At 35.6% G+C, this 7305-nt stretch overlaps 1 long non-coding RNA gene across 1 annotated transcript in view; it reads left to right on the top strand.

The window, feature by feature from the left end:
* The window catches only part of LOC138168789 (uncharacterized), a 54982-nt gene extending 49111 nt beyond the window's left edge, over positions 1-5871 (top strand). Inside the window, exon 4 of the long non-coding RNA XR_011170209.1 lies at positions 4809-5871. This is a non-coding gene — a long non-coding RNA (uncharacterized lncRNA). The remainder of the gene's footprint in view (positions 1-4808) is intronic.
* Positions 5872-7305: the final 1434 nt, after the last annotated feature.

The raw sequence follows: 7305 nt of genomic DNA, 5'->3' as shown, positions 1-7305 counted from the left end.
CCTTCAGTGTGTCAGTGCTTGGATGTTCATTATGTTGAATTGAAAATACATAGAAAAGTGACTCAAATATTTATTGATTGATTGATAGGTTGTATGGTGCAACAGAAAAAAACAACTATTGAACTTGGTGTCAAAAGACCTGAGTTTTGATCCTGGATCTCTTCTACTTATTAGTTGCCTGATATAGGGATATAGGGAAATTCACTTAATCGTTCTATCACAGATTATTCATTGATTGAATATAATAATACTTTTACTATCTATATCACAGGTTTGTTGGGAGAATCAAATAAGATGATGTATGTGAAAATATTTTGTGAACTATTAGTCATAGCATTAGTCAAACATAAGAGAACAAGTCATGACCTCTTTGGGCTTCTGATTTCTCATGTTTAAGATAAAGAAATGGGACTAAGTGACCTCTAAGCCCCGTTCCAGCTTTAAATCTATGATCCTAATTTACTTAATTTTATCAGTGAAGGAATAGTAAAAGGTAAACTATCCTAATAAATGTTTATGGAATAGAGGGAAAGAGAAAAATTAAAATTGGAATGCTAGACATGAATAATTTTTCAAACAATGAAAATGTCAGTGTAAGTGCATAATAAATCTACGCTGAAATTAGGCAGATAAATGATTTTTAAGCATGGGATAATTTGTAACTTTCACTGTAAACTCCTTTCCTTCGAGTTCTTGGCCCTTTGATTTGGACTGCATTATGAGTCCAAATTACACATACCCAAGCCAAGTTCATTCAAGATATATGGAACTACTGGACACAAACATGCACACACACACACACACACACTTTCATTTGCTGGAACATACCAATGACACAATCTTATCATCTCTTATCTAATTTCTTATGAAAATGTCTAACTAGCATATCTTAACCCCCCCCCAATTCTTCTTTGACTAATTTTTGTTAGCTCACATGCTGTCACTGATCATCTAATGTGTGCAGATCACAGTTCTTGGTACCATTGGAGTACACAAAGCCAGCAGCCGTTGTTGCCCTGGAGGAGTTTATGATCTTAACTCTTGCCATACTTTGTCTTGATTGTCCCATTCCAATCCAATGCACAGGCTCATTTTCCTAGAAACTATTTTACCTTTGTTTTTGTTTTTAAAGCAGAGGGATTTATCTGCCCTGGTTTGTTTGGGCTATTGAAGTCACTGATCTTATCTCCCCTGGGTCTGTTTGCTTCTGAACCCCAGGCATCAAAGAGAAATGGAACTACTGATTTCTCAGTGGATTCCTCAGCCTTGAGCATGCTAGATCAGACCACCCAGGCAATAATTTGCTTCCTCAAACTGGTTGTTATAGATGGGCATCTAACAACTGTTTAGGGCCAAAGCTTAAAGTTGGTGGGATCACATGGATACATTAATAATCTAAAAACAAGTTTCCCAGGTGCTTACTTGGTTGCTGTTGGCTCATAAAAATGATGCACATACCAATCAAATTCTGTTTTTTCATTACAGAAGATGGGGATAACTTTCCTACAAGCTAGTTATTATGGATTTATCTAAATTAAATCTGATTCCATTTAAATTTTTCCTTGAAGATTTTCATTGTGTTTGTAGGTCTTTCTATTTTGTTGTCCTCAGAGCTATGTGCCATTTCCTTCAGGAAATTAATTTAAATGTTATAGTTCATATTATCCCCTATCCTATCCCTTGCAGAACCTCACTCTCCCAATTTAATGATATATCCATTACAAAATGTTACTCATTATTTATAGCCCATCAGTCAATTTGAGCACAGTCTTAAAGTGACAAAAATCTTACCATGTCTCTAATTTGTTTTTCTTTGTTTTCAATTGAAGTCCACTTCTTGGGGAGCTGGGAAGGGGGAAAGGGATAGGGGAGGAATTGGTGAGGTGATGGATGGAAGCATTGGTGGAAGGTATTTCTATTTGCTTAATGTAAAAAATCTACTCCTTGGAATATGATTATCTTCCCTGGAGAGACAGCATCATCTAGTAGAAAGAATGGATATGACCTCTCTGTGCTTCTGTTTCTCTCTATAAAATGGGCATACTAGCATTGCTGTTACCTTATCTTGCAGGGGAGCTTCTGTGAGCAAGATGATTTAAAGGGTGTAAAAACTCTTAGAGCTTTCTGAAAGAAATGTTTTCTATGTAACACCCTCTAGGGATGTCCGACACGCATGCCACTACCCAACTTGTTTTTGTTATTTAGTAGATTAGTCATGACTGACTCTGCCATTTGGGGTTTTCTTGGCAAAGATACTGAAGTGATTTATCATTTTCTTCTCCAGCTTATTTTACAAATGAGGAAACTGAGGCAAATTTGTTTAAGTGACTTGTCCAGGGTCACCCAGCTAGTAAATGTCCGAGGCCAGATTTGAACTCATGTCCTCTTGACTCCAGGACTGATACTCTATCTACTGTATCATCTACCTGCCCCATCCACTAGCTTGCACTGCTAGCTATACAAAATCAGAATCAGTTTTATACCACAAAGTCCTCCAACAATGCCTCATCTTAGTATAAAAGTTACCTTGGGCTCTCAAAGATGGAGTCAATGAAACACTAAGTTCTGGGAGATTTTATCATTCTTGAAAGCCTTTGAGCATGGTCCTGCCTTCTATGTCTACCTTGGGAGAGCATCCTACCTAATCATGAAAAGGCTTCTCACCTAGAAGTGGGCTATTTGATGATTAATTCTTTGGCCATGACAACTCATAAGATGAAGAAAAACATGGAAATAGTCCACAATCACAGGATGCACCACTCTGCTTTTGCAATGAGGGTGACTGAGTGGTTCAAAGAGATGGAGGACAGTGTTTTAGGGTATAAATATTAACTTAGCTATTGGTTCTTTAAATATATCATCCCTGTATAGTGACCAATGAGAGGATGCATTGTTGGAGGACTTGGATTATATCACTCTTGACATTCTTTCTAGATGGAATGGGGAAAAAATAGAAGTTTGTGCTAAAAAGCATAATATAGTAGCTTTATCCTTAGAGAGACAAATAAAGATGGTTCAGTCAGTCAAAAAGCATTTATTAAATACCTACTATGTCAAGTAAATTCAGAAAGCATTTATTAAACATCAACTATGTGGCAGGAACTGAGCTAAGTGTTGGTGATACAAAGGGAAAAAAAGCAACAACAAACAAACATGATATCCTGTTCTTACAGAGATCACATTCTTTTTTTTTTTTGGAGGTGGGAATGCAGGATGATTGGAGTTAAGTGACTTGCCCAAGGTCACACTGCTAGTAAGTGTTAAGTGTCTGAGGCCGGATTTGAACTCTGGTCCTCCTGACTCTATTCACTTCACCATCTAGCCACTCCCAGAGCTTACATTCTAATGTGAGAGATAGCATATACACAACTATATATACATACATATACATAAACTATATATATGTACATATACAACTCACATATATACATATGGGTGCATATATACATACATACAGTTTTGAAGAGAAGTAATTTCACTTATTTGCTGTGTGACCCTGGATATGTTTCTTAAGTTCTGTTCACCTTAATCCTCTGGTGAAGGAAATGGCAAGCCAATCCGGTATCTTTTCCAAGAAAATCCTATAGACAATATTGGTGTGATATGGTATACAAGAGACATCAAGAGTGGGACACAATTAAATAGATGAACAACAATCTCAGAGAGAAGGCACCAGTATTGGTATGAGGATTATAGGGAAAGACATCTTGTAGAAGGTACAATTTGAGGCAAAACTTGAAGGAAGCCAGGGATTTTATCTTATATGTACAAAGACACATTTCATGCAACATTTGTATATTTCAAATCATAGTAATCATGATAAGCACTAAAAACAAAAAGACTACCATGAAGGTGAATGCAGCTTATATATATTTTCATCTGTTGCAGATGACAAGGAAGAGAAATTATATAAAAAAATTTATAAGGTTCTCCAGAATAAATCAATGCATATGTTTTAATATTCAGTGATTTCAATATTTTATGGTGATATTTTGCAAAACTTGGTATGAGAGTAAAAAAGAGAGAGGTCAAACATTTACTTGTTATACAAAAGGTCCAAATCTATGAATCACAAACATCTTCTTTAAGAAAAGTATTGGGAGGCTTCTGATGCATGAGGGTTGGGTGTAGCTTCTGCCAGTGTATTGTTAGAGTACAACCCTCATAATAAAGTAGAAACATGCATCCTGAGAGTAGTTGGAAAAAAAAAAGTAGTTTCCTTTTTTTTTTGCTTTTTGGGGGACAATTGGGGTTAAGTGACTCACCCAAGGTCACATGACTAGTTTTTGTGTTAAATTTCTGAGGTCGGATTTGAACTCAGGTCCTCCTGACTCAGTGCTCTATTCACTGCGCCACCTAGCTGCCCCAGTAGTTTTCTTTTAAAACATTTTTAAAATCCTCTGATACCTGTGATTACTACTTTACCTAGGTGGTAAAGAGTATTGAACCTGGAATCAGGAAAAGCTGAGGTAAAATCCCATTTTAGACACTTAAGGTTCCCCTGGGCTAGTCAATTAACCACTGACTGTCTCAGTTTCCTCCTCTGTAAAATGGGGATAATAATAGAATCTAATCTCCCAGGGTTGTTGTGAGAATTAAATGAGATAGTATTTAATTTGCAAATTTTGAAATGGTATGTAAATATAAGTTCTTCTTCTTATTGTTATCATTAATTACCCAGCTTGATGTTAAATCAGTCTTATACAGCACTATGCAGACATGTAAAATTGTCTTTAGCTTGCAAATTTTAGTTCGGAAAGGAATTATATATCACATTTGTTACAAATCTACATATTCTTCTTTTCCAGATGACTATAACTGAAATGCCAACTGAAGCCCAGGAAAAGGAAATGAATTGTTCAAGAAAACATAGCAAAGTTTAACTTGGCGACATCAAATGGCAAGATAATAATGTGTCACTATCCTGTCGATATTTCCCCCTGAGTATATAAAGCCTAGGTTTTGACTAGATCCTGTCTATAACCAAGAAGAAACACAGTATCAAATACAAACTATAAATTAGAAAGAAAAGGTAAAACTGCTGAGCAAGAGTTCAGGAGAAAACAGTTTAGTCCTCATGGACTTTATCATCAATAGTTGAGACTCTTTTTGTTACTTGGCATTAAAGATAAAATAACAACTTTTGTTCATTTTACCAGTTGAAGAAATGAAGTACAAAACATTTGCCAGTGTTATACAGGAAACAAAATACTTTTCAACATTAAAAAATAAGACAGAGTTGGGTAGCAATGGATATAATAGCATAAAAATAGAGCATGAAGCATGACTTCATAAAAATATGAAATTATTATAGTACTGTTTTAAGATATAGAATAAATAAAATTAGCAAAATTTCTTTTGGTTTTTATTTTGTTAAACCTTTTCTAATTACACTAAAATTATTTTAGAATTTTTTAAAAAATTGCTAGCACCAGCCCTGAAGTCAGGAGGACCTGAGTTCAAATCCGGCCTGAGACACTTAACACTAGCCTTGTGACCTTGGGCAAGTCACTTAACCCCAATTGCCCTCCAAAAAGCAAAAAAAATTGAGACCCAAATTCTCTCCCTCCTTCTTATTCTTTCCCTACCTCTTAAGAAGGTAAGAAATTTGATATCAATTATACATGTGAAGTCATACAAAACAGATTTCTGTATTAACCATGCTTGCAAAAGAATACACACACACACAATAAAGAAAGTTGAAAAAATATGCTTTGATCTCAAATTCACACTCCAATAATCCTTTCTCTGGAGTTGGATAGCATTTTTCAACAAAAGTCCTTTGGAATTGTTTTGGATCATTGTATTGCTAAGAATAGCTAAGTCATTCACAGTTGATCATCATTACAATATTGCTATTATGTACAATGTTCTCCTGGTTCTGCTCACTTCATTTTACATCAGTTGATAAAGACTTCCTAGGTTTTGTGACATTTAAAAAGGTTCAAGAGACATGATTTCTGGGTGATTTAATCATTTTATTAATAATGTCAGCATTTTAGTAAAAGGATAGTCATTTGGTTGTCTCTGTCTTAGACCAAGGAAAATCATGGCGATGCACTCTTGGCTTATATACCCCTTTGGAAATTGTATCTTCCCCAGGGTGGCAATCAACTCTGATTGGCTAACAATTAATGAGAGAATGAATATTACAATGAGGGGCTGGACCTGAACTTTGATTTATTTCTAGGTTAGCCTCAGCCTTGGGCAATCTATTTGTCCCCACTCAAACCTGAGTAGAACACAATAACTTCCCCACCTGGGTTGGGTCTGGATAGAGGAGAAGGTTAGCTCAACCTTCAGAGATAAAGGTTTTGAAATGAGGATAAAAGATAAAGAAGAAAAATTGAATTTCCCCAGAACATTGGCTATTAATAATCATTTCTCTCAGGTTTCTTGAAACCATCCTGCTCATCTTTTCCAACACCAGAACAGTATTCCATCCAATCATATATGACTTGTTCAGTCAATAGACAATTGTTGAGCATCTCTCAATTTCTGATTATTTGCCACAACAAAAAGAGCTGCTATAAATATTTTTGAATGAATATGTCCTTACCCCTTTTTTGGGTCTCTTTAGGATACAGATCAGTAATGGCATTGCTGGGTCAAAGGGTATACAATTTTATAGCCTTTTGGACTTAGTTCCAATTTGTTCTCCAGGATGGTTGGATCAGTTCACAACTCCACCAACAATGCATTAGTGTCCTAATTTTTTCACACCCCCTCTAGCATTTGTCATATTCCTTTTCTGTCATGTTAGCCAATATGATAGGTGTGAGGTGGTGTCTTGGAGTTTTCTTAATTTGCATTTCATTAATCAATAGTGATTTAGAGCATTTTTTAATGTGACTATTGGTAGTTTTGATTTCTTCTTCTCAAAAGTGCCTGTTCATATCCTTCAACTATCAATGGGGGAAGCAACATTTCTTTATAGCAATAGCAAAAAGTAGAAGAAAACAATACAAATGGAAGCCTATTCAAAATACCTACCAAATGCATTACATATCTGGGAATAAATCTATCAAGGTACTTTCATGACATATATACATTCATCACAAAAGACTCTTTAAGGGAAAAATGATTAAATAATTGGAATGATATCATTTCTGAGGTTTGGAATCTAAAATAATAAAAAATGATATTTCTTTTTTTTGCTTTTTGGAGTGAGGAGGGCAGGGTAATTGGGGTTAAGTGACTTGCCCAAGGTCACACAGCTAGTAAGTGTTAAGTGTTCTGAGGCTGGATTTGAACTCAGGTCCTCCTGACTCCAGGGCCAGTGCTCTATTCACTGTACCACCTAGC

The sequence above is a fragment of the Petaurus breviceps genome, unplaced genomic scaffold (assembly GCF_028583685.1).
Source record: "Petaurus breviceps papuanus isolate PSGF00001 unplaced genomic scaffold, PetGlider_PUasm1.0 37, whole genome shotgun sequence".
Classification (NCBI taxonomy): domain Eukaryota; kingdom Metazoa; phylum Chordata; class Mammalia; order Diprotodontia; family Petauridae; genus Petaurus; species Petaurus breviceps.
This window is presented reverse-complemented; position numbering and strand designations above follow the sequence as displayed.